This window comes from Neolamprologus brichardi, chromosome 3 (genome assembly GCF_056152115.1).
Source record: "Neolamprologus brichardi isolate AB-2024 chromosome 3, ASM5615211v1, whole genome shotgun sequence".
Taxonomy (NCBI): domain Eukaryota; kingdom Metazoa; phylum Chordata; class Actinopteri; order Cichliformes; family Cichlidae; genus Neolamprologus; species Neolamprologus brichardi.
Genome location: NC_142106.1, coordinates 5,250,863 through 5,271,743, shown reverse-complemented (window position 1 = coordinate 5,271,743; position 20,881 = coordinate 5,250,863). Strand labels below are relative to the sequence as shown.

Below are 20,881 nucleotides of genomic sequence, written 5' to 3'. Positions count from 1 at the left end.
AGGTTTGGATTTTTTTCTTTCTCTAGAAGAGAGAGAGACGGTTTTATGCTTGGACATGTCTACAACGGACCCTAGTATGTGTTATTTTATTAGTATTTTATTGGTTATGTTTGTTTTTGCTTTTGTTACAGTGCACGGAGATAAGGAAATCTGAGAGGTGTGATCCACTGATGGTGATATTTGTGAGTTCATGATTTAAGAATCAGCTCTTTAAACCAGGCCTGAAAGATTGAAATATTCTTACTGGAAACAGTCGCAAAGTGTGTTTCTCCATTATTATAATGGGCTTTGGAGAAATTCACTTATATGGGACACTGATCACAGGAGATAGTCCTGAGTCTAAAAGGATTGCAGCGAATCAATTCAGTGCAAAATAACATGAAATTGTTTTCCTTTTAAAATTATGACGTCATATTGCTGGTGATGGATGCTCGAATAGGTTGTGCGTGAAACTCCATTACCAGCAATATCTGGTATGAATGTGTGTGAATGAATGCATGTGACTGGACGGGGATGGACGGACGATGTAGACTGAAAGTTTTGACTGACTTGATGCTGAGACAAAAACTGCACCGACCTTAGGAGCAGTGAATGTTGAGCAACAATTCAACCACCTGCTACAGACGGGTGGATGCTTTGTGTTGTTTTGTTTTTGGAGGAGGATAACAGAGATCAGAGGGGGAGACTGTAGTTTCACGTGACAGTGTGGAACTGCAGACTTAACCCTTTGGTTGCTAATTTTGAGTTATTGATGTTTACATTAAGAAAATTGTGTTTTATTAGCTGTGTTTTGATTAAGGTATCACATTATATTGTTGGGAATGCGAAACGCTACAGTGGAGAAAACGTTGGATTTCACTTAGGACTGGAATGTGTTACTATTAACCATAGCAGGCCACTGTATAAAGTCACTTAACTTTTATAGAGGAAAATAGCCAAAACTTAAACAATATTTATGAATAACAGGGGAACGGTAGACTTGATACATTCAAAATAGAGATATGTAATAACAAACACTGGTCCACGTGACTGAGGTTTTTTCCCCTTATAATAGTAAATTATAAAAAGAAGAGTAGAACCGACAGGGACATGTGATAGGATGTGGTACTGCAAAAGAACAAGAGCAAAGTAAAGAAAGAAAAAGCTATTGTGTTTAGTTTTGATCAATTCAAATTAGAATGTACCATTACACTCATAGTATCAATATGAAATCATAAAATATGCAAAATATTTTATGAAGCACATGACTGATAACTGTTCTGTCCTGAGCTTTTGTTTCCTATAGCACCTACTTGACCACACCAAGAGTTTTTCACCACCAAAGGAGGGTAATTGCCAATATTTGAGGGAGGAATATCATCAAAAGTGGGAAAGGTAAGCCCCGATAGGGGTGATAACACCATAAATTTTATTTATGATCAAATTCTTGAGATTTGAAACTAAACATAAAACGTAAATCTGAAACATTTAGAGACAGAGTGGAGTTCTAGATAAACATAATGTAGCAAACAACATAAGGATGAAGCGTTGGAATCTATAATATTGTGGAATAGCAAACAGTAAAATGTTGACTATGTTGATTATGTTTAATCTAGTGTGCAGAGATTTGCTAATCTGAACAGGTAATGCAATGAACAGGATTGTCAGAACAGTTGGCGTTAAAGTCACTTTTGACAGTCCAGACTAGGATGGCGTTGGACATCCACAGGGTGGGAAAGGGTTGGTGTGACCAAGGTGTGGTTTGGCTCGTTGTATATTTATTTCAAAATGATACAGCTCTGGAGGGACCAGTTACCAGGGCATAGAAGGATGACAGACTTTATTAAATGAGGAGAAGGATTTTTCTGGGATTGATGATCCTCTGGGTAAGTGGTTTACTAAAGCATGCATAAATTAATCATTTTGTTATTAATTGGTAATAGATTGATAATAGGCTACGTTCACAGCTGTACTGACTTGTTGTAGACGCACTCTACTTCATGTTCACACACTCTAAATAACAGATTGAAAACAGCGACATTAAGGGAAGAATATGCAGTGCCACACTATCAGATGCCAGTGACGGTTGGGCTCAGTGATGAATAAGGTGAGCTGGATTCATGGCTGTTTCAAGACATAGATTCCCCTGCTGTTGTCAGTGAGGGAAAAACAGGGGGAAATAATAATAATATGTGAAATTCATATTAATACAGGTTTTGTTTCTAGGTAGTTCTGTGGACGCAGGCTCTGGGCGCAGCCAGGAGTTTAACAGATCTAACATGGTAATTAAATTGATTTCATCCCCTAACACAGGATGACAAGACTGGAGCAACAATACTCGAGAGGAGAATTTCTGATAGTTTCTGTCAATAACCTTTTCTGTTTAATTTTCTAGCCCCGGTGAATTTACACATGGGAGTGTGTCAAAAAGGGGGAAGTTGAGTTTTAACATCAAACAATGGTTTTATGAACATTTTATGACATTATTTGTGTGTTTAATAATTTAGGTTTGGTAAAACTTAAGCTTATAATGTGTTAGAATTAAAAATGGTTAATTTGCTTTTGATTCCTTTTAAGAAAATAAGTGGTTATTTTTATTTTCATACACACATTGCAAATGTGCTCATAATGAGTTGGCACTCAGTCTTTTGAAGGTCATAAGCTTCGTTCGGCGTGATGTCCGGACTGATATATTGTAGGTATTGACTTTGAGTGCAGAGGATGCAAACACGCTTACACACACATAGATTATGATTAGAATAAGTCCCTGGGTCAGAGAGTCTTGAACATGATATTCTAAACCAAATTTGCATCACTTGAAGAACAATGGATAATAACATTATATTATTAATGCTAGACAGAGAGTGTTTTGGTTTTCTGCCTTACAGAGAAAAGAACAGACACCAGACGAGGTCACGGAGATATGAGGAACCTTCGCAGCAGAGATAGACACAGAGACTCCCGAGACAGCAACTGGGGTCAAGGGTCAGTTTGGGCTCCAGCTAGTCACCTCAAAAGGATGGATCCCATCAACACAGCAATAACCATAAAGTGGCTGGCGAAAAACCAGGAACACCAGACCAACGAGGTTTGAGAGGCTCTTGGTAAAAAGGGGGCCACGGCGGTGACCCCAGAATACACAGATCTTTGTTTGAAATCGGGGCAGAATAATCCCCTGATCTGTGCAACGACTGAAGGGTGGTCTAGCCCCTGAGGTCGAAGAAAAAAGAGCAGAGAATCACCCGACTGAAAGACACTGATAGCTGCAGCAATAAAATAAAGATTAAAAGATCCTTAGACAGAGGTTCTAGTCTGAGTACATTTGAGGGCACAAGGTGGCACCAAGATGGGGGTGGGAAACTGGAGTACCAAAATAAAGCTGTGGGAGAACTGGAGAGCGATGGGAGTGTCTACTACTACTGATGTTGTTGTAATCATTGTTTTCCTTGCATTTGAACTGCCCAAACACAGGGGTCATCCCACATATGGTCCACTCGTTAAAGGGGGACAGAGGGCCTCAAGGGCAAGAAGAGATGAACCTCGTAAAACTGGCTTGCAAGATGTAAGTGATCTCTTTAAGAAAGAGATCAAAGGGGGAATTGTGGGATTATAATATTCTCTTATACCATGTTATACCCCTGATTAATGATTGTGAAATTATTATGTAGTTTTAGTTTGCAGTATTCTCCTGAATTAGAAGAAGGTGATAACTATTACAGTTATTAAACTGATTTGTATTACATTAGACTGCTGATCAGTGTGAATGAATGATATTGTTTATGATGCATTATACTGCTGAGTTATAAGAAATACTGTTTTCAGAGAGTCAGGACTTTGCTTTTTCTGATAGTAGAGGAGACAGAGCACATTCCACGGGAGACTTCACTCCCACCGTTGTTGAAGGCAGACGAAATAGGGAGCCAAGGCCATAAGTCAGGCTCGCTAGGAGTAGAAGAATGTGAATGTTTAGGTTTTTACGACTAGGTGGGGGCCACTAGAGGCTATAAGAGTTTGAGTAACCCTCCACCAGTTGGAGATTTGCTGTGACCCTCTTCATGCATGTCTCCCCATCCGGATGGTTTATGCTCATAAAGTGTTGAATTGTATGGAATAAAAGATTGTTGATTGAGCATTTATACACCGAGTATTGTGCTTCCTTCAGCCCAAAGGTCAAAGAATTGGGAGGTTTTAGCAATATTTGAAAACATCTTATTGTTGCAGTAATTTCCTTACTCACAGAGTGAGACATTAAAGCTGGTCCCATTTCAACCTGTTGACTTAGAAGAAGATGATTTGTGGATGTCTCTGGACAGCTGACAAGAGCCAGCTAAACAAAAAAATAGCTGGTTATAAGTTAACAGTATGCCAAATAATACCGTGCTTCAGTGTAATAATCAATTGCACTTTCACTCTGATTAGCAGTTTCATTACTGTTCCACAATATATGGGAGTTCATTTGCAAAGTTTCAGAGTCCAGCAAATTTTCATCCACTTTAAAGACAGTTTAAAAAACACAATACCTTACTGAGATGATGGAAAATTCCAAGGTGGATCTGAATCTGGTCCCCAGAGTAGTAGAAACACATGTTACAAGATAAATATATATTCTTAGTTCTTATTTTTGCATTGTATTGTTTTATGTATTTCAATAATAAAGGCTTGTAAAGTAAGAACAGTTTTGACTCATAAACCAAGTGCTCAGCCAGACTGAAAAACAGGAAGTTTAGTGCAGAGCTGCAGAGGCATAAATTACGTCCTCTGCTGGAGTCCTACCTCATGTGACAAATATGGCCAATGTGATTGGCTGTGCCTTTCAGGGAGCTCTGTTTAGTTTTAGCAGCGGCAAGCCTGCGCTGTGAGGACTTGCAAGGAGGAGAGGATGGCAGCAAAAAAGGAAGAACCTGGATATAAGAAAGTATTTTTCAAAGAAATCTGTAAGTCACTTAAAGTCAAGTTCACTCATAAAATGTGTCTGTCATAATAACATTACAGGCTATGCTAGGCCATACATGCCAACCCTCCCGATTTTTCTGGGAGAATCCCGAATTACAGTGCCCCTCCCGAAAATCTCCTGGAGCCATAATTCTCCCCAATTTCTCCCATTTTTCCACCCGGAAAACAAAATTGAAAAACCATATCCCAGATTGGCCCAGCCAATTCCAATTTCCAACAATGGCTACTACTACTGCAGCTACTTAGTTTTAGTATTACTCTTATTTCTCTTTCTGGGTTGCAAAATAAACATTTAACATATTTTCAGGCGAGAATGTAGCTGAGTAAACTTCAAATATCTGAGCCGACGAGAACAGCAAACTCCCGGCACATCATTTCAGGCTTTTGTCCACATCAGTCTAAAATTATATGTAACCATGAATAATGTGTTGCCATGTCCACCAGGAGAGACTGGACAGTGTAGATGTAAAACAAATATTCCAGCAGTTCATCTCAGATAACGAGAGAAGAAGGCATGTGTTTGGCTGCTTCACATAGTGGACATTGGTTGTAGTGTGGGACACCAGTAGTGTTAATGTCTGTTGCTGTAACTGCAGTTTAGTTTTAGAATAAAAAATCCCAGCTCACTGATGTTATCGGGGCAATAGTGCCTAAAATGTTGCATAATTTTGCTGAGAGATCTGTTACTTTGTGGTAATCTTAGATGAGTAGTTTTAGGGACAAAAATCACCAGGTCATTCAGTGTTCCCTTAGTACTACTGTATAAGAGATGTTGGTGTAGTATAACTGAAGTAATGTTGTTAAGTCCTAAAGTCATATTCTTTTATTGTAATGACTGTATTTGAAGCTATTTTTATTTTTGTATGTATACTAAAGTCTAAAATACTTAGTCATTTGTTTAATAGTAATTTAACATTATATAATTCACATATAAAACTATGAATTGTAATTTTAAATGGTTTAAAAGCATGTAGAATAGCATATGTAGGCAAGTATATTTCTCCTTCTTTCCTTTTTTTTTTTTATCAAGAAGCAAAGACAAAAAGAAAAAAAAAAAAGAAACATTGCTGTTATATTCTATCGTGCCAAAAATAGAATATAACAGCAATCACATCCATTAACCATTACGGCTGGAAACTAAAAGTGCAAAACGTTGTGTAGTACGGTAAATTAGACTTTTGTAAGTATTTGTTTACGGCTTCAGCAGCATGCTATTGTTAGCATGTTAGTTTGGGTCACACACCTCCGATGCTCTGTGATGTTAGCGATCAGCTCCTCCATTATTGTGTATTGTTTTAGTCCCTTGTTTTCTGCCATAAAGTGTTTCCATGAATTCAATGCACATGTAAAGATGGTGCTGATTGCATCATTCTTTCAACTATTTGAGATTTATAGATTTGTCTTGTTGGAATTCATTTTGAACCAAGTCTTCCAATGTCATAAACAATGTCATGTTTATGACATTGGAATGTGTTAATTCCCTTTTGTCTAGTTGGTAACAGAAGACATATGGAGGATGTGTGAGCTATGTTTAGGAATTAGTAAATACACAATTGTAATACTTTAAAAGTAATAAAAGGAGTGCATAATTGTTAATTTGAATAAATATTCAGGAACGGCAAGCCACGTCTCCCTTTCTGATAATTTCTTTCCCGTTAACAGGACACACATATAGCTGTCATCTGGTACCTGTAACATTAACATACTACGCAGGTCATCAACAAGATTTATTTTTTAAATTTTCATTGTAAGTGGGCTAAAGCGCTTAATTAAAAGTAGTCTAACAAAAATGTAAATGCTGTAATTTGATTATTTTAATAAACCATGTAACTTGGATGGATTCGATGCTGGTGTGACCACAGTGCACACGTCTAATGTTGCTCACTGTGGTCCAAGGGACTGCCCAGGGAGTTTGTGTGTTTGCTCAGACACATGAAAAATTAGAGGGAACATTGCTGGTGACCCTCACCTGCTTGTTGCCTCTTGATCCCAAAATCCCATCAAATGCTCACGTGACAGAAATCTGCATTTAAACGGTGGATGTTATTATACAGGGTGGGCCATTTATATGGATACACCGTAATAACATGGAAATGGTTGGTGATATAAGATAACGCTTTATTGTCATTGCACAGTCATACATAGTACAGTAGTACAATGAAATTGGAAAACTGTCCTACGTCGGCACTACATATAACACAACACGACACGATATGACACATCACAACGCAACACAAACAACACAACACAGTATAATAACTTAGTAATAAAAAAGAAGAATAAGTGTATGTGTATTGCACACTGTTATTATTGCACATTAATTATTATTGCACCTTGTTATAAATATAAATATTATTATTGTTATTGTTTTAAACATTGTTACCTCCCCCCTAAAAAAGTCCAGGGAGGTAGCCAATCAGGTCAGCTATTTGCATTGATCAGGGCTATTGCCCTGTTGTAAAAGCTGTCCTTGAGTCTATTTGTTCGGGACCTCAGCAGCCTGAACCTCCTGCCGGACGGCAGCAGCTTAAACACCCGGTGTCCTGGGTGTGTACCATCCCGTAGAATGCTGCGTGCCCTCTTGAGACAGCGAGTGCTGTACAGGTCCTTCAGGGAGGGAAGAGGATGTCCAATGATTTTTGGGCCATATTGATGACCCTCTGGAGTGCCTTTCTGTGTTCTGTGGTGCAGCTGGAGAACCACACACCGATGCAATATGTCAGCACACTTTCAGTGGAGCAGCGGTAGAAGACGGTCAGCAGCTCCTTCTTCAGGTCCATTTTTCTGTGGATTCTCAGAAAGTGGAGACGCTGTTGGGCCTTCTTTAAGACCGCAGAGGTGTTAGAGCTCCATTGGAGGTCTGTGTCTATGTGCACACCCAGAAACTTGAAACTGGAGACCCTTTCCACGCACTCCCCGTTGATGCTGACAGGCTGCAGCTCGGACTTCCTCCTTCTGAAGTCAACTACCAGTTCTTTTGTCTTGGTGGTATTGAGGTCCAGGTTGTTATCTACACACCAATCTGACAGCCTCTGAACTTCAGCTCTGTACGCCGTCTCATCTCCCCCTGAGATGAGCCCCACCACGGTGGTATCATCTGCAAACTTGATGACTGTGTTGTCTGGGTGGGAACTAACACAGTCATGTGTGTACAGAGTGTACAGTAGGGGACTCAGTACACAGCCTTGTGGAGATCCGGTGTTGAGGCTGAGGGCTGAGGAAAGATGAGGCCCCACTCTAACTCTCTGTACACGGTCTGAGAGGAAGTCTCTGATCCAGCGGCAGGTGGTAGAAGGAAGTCCGATTTCCAGCAGTTTAACTATTAGTCTGTCCGGGAGTGTCATGTTGAAAGCAGAGCTAAAGTCAACAAAGAGCAGCCTGGCGTAACGGCCCTGCACTTCCAGGTGAGAGATGGTGGTGTGGAGCATTGTAGCAGTGGCATCTTCAGCGGATCTGTTAGCTCTGTATGCGAACTGGAGCAGGTCGAGTGTGGGTGGCAAGCAGGACATGATGTGACATCGGACCAGTTTCTCAAAGCACTTCATTATAACAGGTGTTAGAGCAACTGGTCGGTAGTCGTTGAGGCTGCTAATGTTAGTACGTTTTGGCAGTGGGACAATTGGGGCTGACTTTAGGCACGGCGGGATGCAGGACTGGGACAGTGAAGTGTTGAAGATCTTAGTGAAGACTCCAGCCAGCTGGTCTGCACAATCTTTTAGGACCTTTGCGGTTACCCCATCTGTTCCGGCGGCCTTCCCGGGGTTCACTGCCCTCAGTGTGCGCCTCACCTCATATTCCTCTACTATGAGGCTTGGGCTGCTGCTGCTGTCTGATGTTTTTGCTGCTGCTGCCTCTGGTCCCTTCACCTCAAAGCGTGCGAAGAAGTGGTTCAGCTTCTCCGCAAGCTCCGCGTTACCCTCAGTCAACGTGGTATTGCAAGGTTTGTAGTTGGTTAAGTGCTGAACTCCCTGCCATACCTGTCGTGAGTTGTTGGTGCTGAAATGGTCTTCGATCCTTCTCTTGTACGCTGCCTTGGCCTCTCTGATGCCTCTTTTCAACTCAGATCTGGCTGCACTGTACTGCATACCATCACCGGTCACGTTGCTTCAGCAGGACCTGGACCTCTTTAGTCATCCAGGGTTTATGGAGACGTTTGTCCACAGTGACACCGTTGACACAGAAGTAAATATATGAGAACACTGATGTTGTGTGCTCTTCAAGGTCCTGAGGTTCGAACACGCTAAAGTCCGTGCTTTCAAAACAGTCCTGCAACTGATGTGATGCACCTTCTGACCAGGTTTTCACAGTTTTTGTGACCGAGGGGGCTCTTCTCCTAATGGGAGTGTATGCAGGGAACAGCAGCATGGACGTGTGGTCTGACAAACCTAGATGTGGTAGAGGGGTTGCTGTGTAGCCTTTTTGGATGTTGCTGTAGGCTTATTAAAGTCTTATTAATATTAAAGTCCTGTTTGTGGCACATTAGTATATGTGAGGGGGCAAACTCCTCAAGATGGGTGGTGACCATGGTGGCCATTTAGAAGTCGGCCATCTTGGATACAACTTTTGTTTTTTCAATAGGAAGAGGGCCATGTGACACATCAAACTTACTGGTAATGTCACAAGAAAAACAATGGTGTGCTTGGTTTCAACGTAACTTTATTCTTTCATAAAAAAAATTATGTATGTTTGAGGCAGCGGCTACTTCGTGGACTCTTCAGCCAATTGTCCATCATTTCATGGCCAAAGAAGGCTGTAAGTGAGCGACTTGCAGTGGACGGTCTAGCCTATTACATGCTGCTGTCACAGTTGCTAGTTGACAGGAGACGATGCGTTGGACAGGAATGGAGGTGATGCTAATTTTATATGATCTAATTTCAGACTTTTGATTGTTCTGAGGCTGAGCGACCACTGCTGTGTAAAAACACACTGTTACAGCTGGTTACATGGTTACAGCTAGGGATGGGTATTGTTTAGGTTTTATCCCATACCAGTACCAAACCGATACTTTTAAAACGGTGGTAAAATGGTATCACTCTCGGCTGGAAGCAGTGCTTAAACAATGGAAAAATCACAAACCTTTCCCAAAAACCTCTCATGTTTAGCTGTTTTCCACTTTTTCTTTGGTCATTTTAGCCTTCTTGGCCAGGGTGAAGGGGGTACAGTCAAACAAGAAGACAGCCACGTGTAACTACGACGGTGTTTGCTAGTTCACCTTACGTGCATTAATTTAATAATGTGGTTAGCCTACTCAATGTAAATTACACACGAACAACATTAAGCTATTCGCCCAGAGAAGAAAGGTTGCTGCTGCCATCATGATCCGTCATCATTTCTGCTACACTGGCAGGGCTAGGGGCCAGGACTCTCTTCTTCCGGTTCTTGGGGGATGTTGATAACTGTGCGGCACCACACCCGCAGTAGATGAGCACGGTGTGAGGTCTCGCAGCAAGCTATCAAAAGCATTTCTCGGCTTTTAACAAAATGCTATGCGTTGCTAGGTGTTTTATCGGATTCGAGGTGTTACCTCCTTTGCACAGTATCACCTTAAAGCACTTGTTGCAGGCTGCTGAGTTTGCATCTTTTGCTGTGAAGTACAGCCAGACTTTGACCACTTCGCCTTCGGCATTTTTAATCTGTAGCTCTGCTCTAAAAGAACGGAGGTATCTGGGCCCGCCTACTATCCTTGGAAACGTAAAATGATTGGCTAGAATCTGAAGTGTATCACATCTCAGGATAAGAAAAGCACCGAAATAAAGCACCAAAATGTGCGCTGCTTTTCGATCTGGTTAATCACGTTTATGTCAGAACCGGTGCCATAATGGCACCAGATACCGGTACCCATCCCTAGTTACAGCCTCCTGAAATGAAGAGGATGGATGATCAGTTGTTTCACTGACTCATCTACATGACGAGTTGGTAGAGGGGACAGGAGCCGTGGCAGTTTGTCCTGAAACAGCAACGCTAATCTGTACACTCTGGTAAATTGTGATTTAGACTGACTGATTTGCTTAGATGCTAAGAACTCACAGGCAAACCTGTGCCCTCTCTTTCATAATTTACAAAGATAATCAGTGCATTGCACTTGTAAGCCAGAGTAAAATCTGTTTTACTAGATTGAGTAATTTTCTACACTTTTCCTGCCATTGACCACATCACAAATACCCGCCTTACGTACACTGTAATCACATGCAATCAGCCAGTCAGATTGCACGTAGAGGTACGCGAAGCCTGCCGGGTAATTAACGGCTTGGATGATTAGTTGGGTTCATTTCATATTTTTTGTTGATACAGAATATTATGAACTACTTACAGAATTACCTGCATCACAGGAACATTTAGTTTGAATGTTCTAAAGTTTACAAAGTTAAACTAATTCACTTTTAATAAATTACAAGTACTTAATATACGATTGAGTATTAAGTATTATAAGATAGATGGTCCATTATGTGTTTCATGATGGCAAATATTTACACTTAGAACAAAGTTTCAGTCACAGTCCAGCTGATGGAGGCAGGAAAAAGCTGAATTAAAAGAGTATCATAACTTGGGCCTTTATCAGTGCCTATATTTGTGCTGTGGACCTTTAAAATGAGAGGACATGTCAAAGAAACAATCACACAATAAAAGTCTTTCTGCTGTCTGTGATGAAAGCTTTATCAGTATGCATTCTCAGGAAACTAAGACAAGCAAAGATAAGTAGGTCATTTAGTCTTTTAAGACAAATGGACTAATTCTTATATAGCGCTTTTCTACTTTACCATAGCACTCAAAGCGCTTTATACAACATGCCACATTCACCTATCCACACCCATTCACACAAGCACTGTTTTCTATGCTTTTCAGTGCCTTCTAACCAGAGATGGGCAGTAACGTGTTACAAGTAGCGCGTTACTGTAATCTGATTACTTTTTCCAAGCAACAAGTAAACTAAGGGATTACTATTGCAAAAATGGTAATTAGATTACCGTTACTTTCCCGTAGTAACGTTGCGTTACTGCGTTACTGCGGTACTGCGTTACTAAAATTGATTTTAGTATTTAGTGATTTTTTTGCAAGAATGTCTCATGACAATGACGTTCGTGACAACAGCTGTGCGCAGATTAACAATGGATAATATATTGAGTGCAGGAGAGAGTATGAGCATGCAGTGTTTAAAGCGTGGAAGTACTGACCTTACTTTGAGTTTGATTCCATAAAAAGTGACAAAAACATTAGAGTCCACTGTGCGTGGGAAGAAAACTTCTTTTTACAGCGAATAAACACCCCTGAACAAGCACAGAGTGCGCAACAACGTAATGGGAAATTCCCAGAGAAACTCGCGGATTCTTCAACTGACCGCTGCGGCACACCTGCACCAGAGCACTCCTCCGCCTACCCCACTCCTGCTTTACAGGTGAAAATAGAGCAACAGGACTGCTAGTCTTTAATTTTATTTATTTTCTGCTGTGTTTTACTTGCAACTATTTGAAAGACTGAGTGTAAACACAAAAAATATTTTATTTTATGTGCTGGGATGTGCAGAAAATAAGTTTAAATGTTAAACTAATTTCTTCAAGTCAGAGAATGTTGCATATAATTTAATGTTTGCTTGATGCATAAAGTCAAAAGATTAAAACTGATAAAACAAGTTTTAAAAAAAGAGACTTTTCCATTTGATTACATTTTGTATGATGGAAAAAGTAGAATTGGGCTGAAAGATATATCGCTTTATCACCTATTCAGGTTGTAAATCGTGTTTTTAAAAAGTAACTAAGTAACTAAGTAATTAATTACTTTTGAAAATAAGTAGGGCAGCACGGTGGCACGGTGGTTAGCACTTTTGCCGCACAGCAAGAAGGTCCTGAGTTCAATTCCAACATCAGGCCGGGGTCTTTCTGTGTGGAGTTTGCATGTTCTCCCCGTGTTTGCGTGGGTTCTCTCCGGGTACTCCGGCTTCCTCCCACCGTCCAAAGACATGTAGCTTGTGGGGATAGGTTAATTGGATAATCCAAATTGCCACTAGGTGTGAATGTGCGAGTGAATGTGAGTGCGAATGGTTGTCTGTCCCTGTGTGTTGGCCCTGCGACAGACTGGCGACCTGTCCAGGGTGTACCCCGCCTCTCGCCCTATGACAGCTGGGATAGGCTCCAACACCCCCCGCGACCCTGAAAAGGAGAAGCGGAAGCGAATGGATGGATGGATGGATGAAAATAAGTAATCAGTAAAATAACTGGATTACTTTTTTGGGAAGTAATCAGTAACTAGTTACGTAATTAGTAACTAGTTACTCCAAAGGGACGTGGGGTAACCAAACCCGTGACACACGCAGCTCTCAGCCGGCGACGAGGCCTTAAACCCCGCTTTCTAACTAATAGTAACACAAGTTTCCTGCTTTATCGCACGAGGACGGATCACAACACCGCCACTTTTTTCCTAATAACTAAGACGGATGAAACATCGATTCTACTAATCCATAACAAACGTCTCCTGCTTTAACGCACTGAGATTTTCTTACGGGGCGCTAAACATCAACTTGGAGTTCTTATAAAAGTCTCTTGCTTTAACGCGCTGGGACGGACCCTAGCCGCCTTTTTTTCTACTGAGTGAATTTAAACTGCGATACGTTCAACTTAGCGAACAGATAATTTAGGCTTTAAACAATATGCACGGTTCGAAAATAAACAGGTCGTGCTTACCTTTGATCATGTGAGCTAGCTCTCTGTTTGCCTCGTTTCACGATCTCAGCTCTGCCAATTCCTCTCTGGGCCTCGAGCGAAGCCCGGGTTTCACGGCACCGAAACTGTTGCAAAAGCAGTTTCACCCCAGTTCGTATATTCGTCAGGACTCCAGAAAGAACACCGGGACTCAGTAGTCAATTAAAAACACTTTTATTAATACATACTAATTGATTACACCTTCTAGAGGGGAGATGTACAGGACCCCGGACTTTCTCTGCAGATCTCAACTCCTTTGTCTGTTACATGCAGTTTTGTATAAGTGACCCCCCTTCTAAACCCTCTACGAGGTGCCATAAAACTAAGTGCTATGTTTACATACTTTTACTTGTTTGTGCACGAGCACATGAGTGCCTACATGTGCACGTTCAAGCGTGTTTATGTGAGTGCTCGTGAGTGAGTGTATGCACGTACCTGTGTGTATGTGTGAGTGCACGTGAGTGAGTGTGCGTGTGGATGTGTGTGTGTGACAGTTAAAACACTGTGGGTGTAGTTGACTCCCTAGAGGTCATAAAAACCAATCTCCATTCCAGACCACAGTTATTCAGTTACAAATGTTGAGACCCCCACCCAGGTATCCTCTGGGGAATTTCCACTCAGCATCAACTCCTCTTTATCTTAGTTTCACAGTCAAACTGGGGAGGGTCTCCTAAAATCTACTCCTAAGTTCAAGACACAATCAGGCCTTTATTACATTGAGGGCAGTGTCAGTGTCTCTACATTAATACTAGATTCTATGTTAACACATTTCTAAACTCTAAATCAGCTGCTCCTCCCCCTTTTTTGAGTGTGGACGCTTCATCTCTTTGCTCTTTAAATGCTTTGCTTCTTTTATTGATTTTTATTGATTTTTATGCTGATTTTTCCCTTTTTTCCGTATGAGCTTACCTGCGATAGCTTCTGGACACTTATAGATCATTAGGACTAAAGTGTTCTTAACAGAAACAGCAACATTTTTACAGTTACCGTATCCTCAGTACTCCGTGTGTCTGTGGCCTAGACACAGCTGAAGCCTGATTACAGCGTCTGGGCACCGAACAGCCTCAATAGCCTGGAAAGGTGCTAACTGCTAGGCTAACTAGCAACAAGATGCCTTCCCTCTCCACAGATGACTACCACAGCCTCCTGCAGAAGATTGCAGTACTGGAGACAAAAATTCATCGCTTAGAAGTAAACGTGGAGGTAAATGGACTGTGTGGAAATGAAACAACCTTGCCTTTGATTCAAAACAATGGCGATGAGCAAGCTAGTACACAACTAAGGAGCACAGATAACATGACCAAGAAAGTAGACTTTGTGCACTATTATAAATCCTCAAGCGATAATCCCCCCCTGGACTGTCTTGGTGCAATACCAAGACATAAATCATGTCTCCTGGAAGGGGGAGGACGTATCACAGGCAGAGCACAGCGAGCTGAAATCTCTGAAACCGACTGGCCTTCACTTCCTACGAGACAGAGAAGCTCTTCTACCCCTGTATACGAGAGGAAACAGGACTGGACAACCGTGAATAGGAAGGTTAACAACAAACCTCCAAAACAACTGAATGTGAAACTGCAGAACAGATTGGCTCCACTATCAAAGGACCCTGGATCTATATCGGACAACCATCCATCTAAAAGTAGCGAAGTAAGGTCTGAAAATCTATTGAAAAGTAAAAGGCCACAGGGAAAGCTAAAGGCTAGGCCTGAAACTCTGATTGTGGGTGACTCTGCCGTAAAGGATCTACAAAGGATGTGCGGTAAGAACACTAAAGTCCTCTGCTTCCCTAAGGATATGGTCAACAACCTGAAGGAGAGAATTCTTCAAATTGCAGATGAATATCCAACTGTGACAAACATTGTTATGCATACAGGGTAAAACGATGTGTCCAAACAACAGTCGGAGGTTCTGAAGCGGGACTTTACTGGATTATTAAATACTGTAAACTCTCTGAATGCAGCTGTATTCATCAGTGGACCTGTACCACCCGTCAGAAGAGGAGACGAGAGATTCAGCAGGTTGTTTACACTGAATAAATGGCTCATATCAGCATGTACCGAGCACTCAGTGCATTTTATCAACAACTTTAATATTTTTTGGGAACGCAGGCATCTGTTTAAAGCAAATGGATTTAATTTTAACAAGTCGGGGGTGAAACTGTTCACCTCCAACTTGTTTTATTCCATACGTCATCCATCTGTGCTTGGTGCCAAGGCCGAGATAAACGAGGAGTTATCTCATAAAGAGGAACAAACAGTACTCCAAGAACAGACAAAGCCCAGCAGAAACCTTGAGGAGGAGCTCCATCTGCCCCCTCCCGGGAAGAGCCTCAGAAAGGAGAGACATCTGAGGCAAGAAGAGGGGTCCCTATTTGCCTCCAACTCTCTCAACAACACCAACGACCAGGACCAGGGACCACGATCTTCCCCAGTCCCCCAAACCCCTGACAGGCCATCACCCTCCTCCCCCTCCCTTTCTCCCTCCTCCCCACACCTGAAATTCACTGAGGAGATGATGGAGCGGGTCAATGCTGGGCTCAGATCTACCCACCGGCCCAATCCCTTTTTGTCCCCCATAAACCCCCCACCAGAGCAGCCAAAGGTTTGCCATCGAGCCCCACACTCAACAGAGCAATCGAAGTCACATTGCCCAGCCTCGCCCCCCTTAGTTCCTCCTTACCACCTTCATGCTCTGTCTCCGCAGTCTGATGTGTGATGTGTGGAGGGTCCGGGCTGCGAGAATTATGGCAGTGGTGACTTTTCCCAGGAGAAGCTGGGACCCTGTTTACTAGAAGGTTTTAAAAATTCCGTACTTTTAGGAGACAGAAGGAGACATGTGGCCTGGTCAAAACACAGAGAGCTGCACCCTAAAAGATCTTTAAATATAGTAAACATACCTTGTGTGCCACAGACTGCTCCCAAACACGAGGGGACAAGTAATGCCTCTAAAACACTTAAGTTGGCTTTATTAAATGTTAGATCTTTAGCTGGGAAAACATTTTTAATTAATGATTTAATCACTGAGCACAGCCTTGATTTTATGTTTTTAACTGAAACTTGGTTGGACCAAAGTAACAGTGGAGCTGTTCTCATCGAGACGACCCCTCCTAACAACAGTTTTATCAATGAGGCCAGGATGAGCAGGAGAGGAGGAGGGGTTGCTGTCTTATTTAATGAATCATTTCAATGTAAGCAGCTATCTCCTGGAAGTTTTCAGTCTTTTGAATATGTGGCTTTAGAGCTGAAGGCCCCATCCAAAGTTGTGTTTCTTAATGTTTACAGGCCTCCCAAATACTGCACAGACTTTTTTTAATGATCTCAGTGAACTGCTGTCTGTGATCTGTGTTGATTTCGACTGTGTAATTATTGTTGGGGATTTTAACATCCATGTGGACAACCCTCAGGACAAAGGGACTAAAGACCTGAGTAACACTCTGGGCAACTTTGGGCTGACTCAGCATGTAACAGACCCCACACATAATAGAGGACACACTCTTGACCTACTGATCTCCAAGGGCCTGAGCATTTCAAAGGTTACTGTGTCTGATGTGGGCCTGTCTGATCATTACTGTGTTTTCTTTGAAAGTAAAATCTCAGCCCACACAAATATATCAACAGCAGTGATCACAAAACGGTGTATAACTGAATACAGTAGTGAGATATTTAACCAGGTCTTCCCATTAACACCTGACCTGTCCAGAGGTTCAGTCAATGAGCTCGTCAATAGCTTCAATGCTAAAATGTTAAATGTAATGGATACAATTGCTCCCATTAAGGTGAAGGTTATCTCTGGAAGGAAAAAGTCTCCATGGAGAAACTCCACACTAGTGAAAAATGAAAAAAGAGAGTGTAGGAAAGCTGAGCGCAGATGGAGAAAAACAAACCTCCAGGTTCATTATGACATCTATAAAGAAAAACTTCACAATTATAATTTACAACTGAGGAGTGCAAGGAGGTCCTACTTCTCTGACATCATCACCAAAAACAGTCATAATGCTCGGGTCTTATTTTCTACAGTTGACAGGCTAACAAACCCTCCTGTGTCAGTGGCAGCTGAACTTCATTCGACCATGGCCTGCAATGACTTTGCCAAATTCTTCACAGAAAAAATCCAAAAGATTAGACAAGCAATTGGTACATCAACAGCAGATCCAGAATATGTACTGTGTCCACCAAAAAACTGTTTAAACACCATGAAACAGTTTCACCCGATTAACAGCAAAGACCTGGAGGACATCTTAGGTCAACTGAACTCCTCCTCTTGCTGTTTAGATGTCCTGCCAACAAGTTTTTTCAAAAAGGTCTCAAAGACTTTAGAGTCAGACCTGTTACAGATCGTCAACTTTTCTTTAATGTCAGGTGTGTTTCCAGAACCACTAAAAACTGCTGTAATAAAACCTGTACTAAAAAAGGACAATCTTGACAAGACACAAATGAACAACTACAGGCCGATCTCAAATCTTCCATTTTTAAGTAAGATCATTGAAAAAGCACTTTCTCAACAGCTCAATTACTTCTTAAAACAGAATAACTGCTATGATGCCTTCCAGTCAGGTTTTAGACAGAACCACAGCACTGAAACCGCTCTGACCAAAGTGTTTAATGACATATGTCTGAATACAGACAGTGGAAAAATGTCCGTCTTAGTTTTACTGGATCTCAGTGCAGCATTTGATACAGTTGACCACAACATATTACTCAAACGACTGGAGAACTGGACAGGTCTTTCAGGAACTGTACTAAACTGGTTCAAAACATACTTAGAAAACAGGAAATACTTTGTATCAATAGGTAACTTCACATCTGAGCAGACAAGTATCACATGTGGAGTTCCCCAAGGTTCCATCCTGGGACCCCTTCTGTTTAACATTTACATGCTCCCACTGGCACAGATTATAAAGAACAACAAAATAAACTACCATAGCTATGCAGATGACACATAAATATATATCACAATGTCACCAGGAGACCGAGGCCCTGTACAGGCTCTTGGTAAATGCATTGAGGAAATTAATGACTGGTTGTGCCACAATTTTCTCCAGTTAAACAAAAACAAAACTGAGGTAATAGTCTTTGGCGCCAAAGAAAAATGATTACAGGTCACCAGAGAACTTCAGTCTATACACCTAAAAACCACAAACCAGGCGAGAAATTTGGGTGTAGTGATGGATGCAGACCTAAACTTAGAAAAACACATCAAGACAATAACAAAATCAGCTTACTATCACCTCAAGAATATATCAAGGATAAAAGATCTGATGTCTCACCAGGACCTGGAAAAACTAGTCCATGCATTCATCTTTAGTAGGCTTGATTACTGTAACAGCATCTTTACAGGTCTACCTAAAAAATCAGTCAGACAACTACAGCTCATTCAGAACTCTGCTGCTCGAGTCCTCACTAAGACCAAAAAAGTGGACCACATCAGTCCAGCTCTGAGGTCTTTACACTGGCTGCCTGTCCGTCAGAGGATAGACTTTAAAGTTCTGATGCTGGTCTATAAAGCTCTGAATGGTTTAGGACCAAAATACATCAGTGACCTCCTGACCCAGTATGAACCTTCCAGATCCCTTAGGTCATCTGGATCCGGTCTTTTATCAGTTCCCAGAGCCAGAACCAGACACGGAGAAGCTGCATTCAGCTTTTATGCTCCTTATATCTGGAGCAAACTCCCAGAAAGCCTCCGATCAGCTGAAACACTCAGTTTATTTAAATCCAGGTTGAAGACTCACCTGTTCTCAGCTGCATTTGAATAAAGCACCAAATCCGCACTTAAGCTTAAATTTCAAAACTTACATTTTAACTACTGATTTTATCTACTGTTCTGATTTTATCTGTTTTGATTTTATATACTGTTTTGTTTGTTTGTTTGTTAATTAGTTAGTTTGTTTGCTTGTTTTAATCAATTTTAAATCATGCTTTTTATTTGTTTTTGTTTCTAATGTCTCTGTAAAGCACTTTGAATCACCTTTTTGTTGAATTGTGCTATACAAATAAACTTGCCTTGCCTTGCCTTGCCTAAACATTCCTACATCTGTCAATCTCTGTTGTGCTTTGTACATTGTGTTTTTTCCACAATGTTGACACAGTAGTATTCCTAAAATTTAGACAATACTTGTACAATATCTAATTCCATTCAATCAGTCCCTCTGCGTTAATAATGATATTTCTTTACCAGACAACAGAAAGTAGTATGTAAAAACAAATTGCTTGCTAATAAAAACTTCAATTCCCTGAAACATGAAGACAATTTATAAGCACACATTCTATAATCCTTTCCGACTTCTTCCTACTAACCATGTTGTCTGTTCCTAGAAACACATCTAACCTTATTTGCCTTTCTTTTAAAACCTACTTTAACAGCCTGATATCCCTAATGATTTGAATGCTGGTGAAGTAGATTCACCTTTATGTAACCTTGCTTATGCTTCTTTAAGCATCAAGACATGTGACTTACAGAATTTATGGGTTTAAAGTAGCATAGGTGAGGTTACATGAGAGAAATATGCCGCTACATTTAATTTTGGGAGATCTCGAATAAGAGATCTTAATCTTAAATTACAGAAGGTAAGGTGAATAATCATTAAACTGATTTTGCCTTTGATCAAAGCTCAGAACATACAATACAAGCATAATACTTGTAATACTAGATAAAAGCTTACAGCGTTTCCTTAACTACAATCTCTAATCTGAACTATCATTAAATTCACATGTTTCAATTTTCTAGAGGATATTCACTCTGTTTTGGTGTCCTCATTTGACAGTAAAATCTGTTAGAAGATTAAATAAAAACCTTGTTTAAAGCTTCAGGCATGTTAGAATTTATTCTTTTATAGGACATAAGTAGACAGAGACTAGACTAGATATGGCACCAGAAGTATGGCTGACTCTCTGAGAGAGAAAAAAGAGCAACCAATCAGTTATTAGGGAATGGCCACCGCTCGCTTTACAGGCCTGACAAGAGATGGTTGCCATGGTGATGTTAGAAGCAATGTCTCCTTATAGGGAGATGTCTGAAAGATGCAGGAGATGAAACATGAGCTCTTGAGCTTTTTGACCAATCACGTTAACATTCTGTTTTTATGACATGTAATAAGAGTGTTTACTGTCTGGGTGCGGCAGCACTCTGTGTCAGAGCCAGAGAGACGCAGGTCCATGGTACCACTCAAAACGAATTTAAAATTCTAAATGTTTGATAATAAATTATAAAAAAGTATAATTTAAAACATATTTGTCTTCTTCTCTGAAAGAACA

The 20,881-nt window shown here is 41.0% G+C and overlaps 1 pseudogene; it reads left to right on the top strand.

The window, feature by feature from the left end:
- The first annotated feature begins 14,664 nt into the window (after positions 1-14,664).
- On the top strand, positions 14,665-16,726 carry LOC148103237 (uncharacterized; annotated as a pseudogene).
- Positions 16,727-20,881: the final 4,155 nt, after the last annotated feature.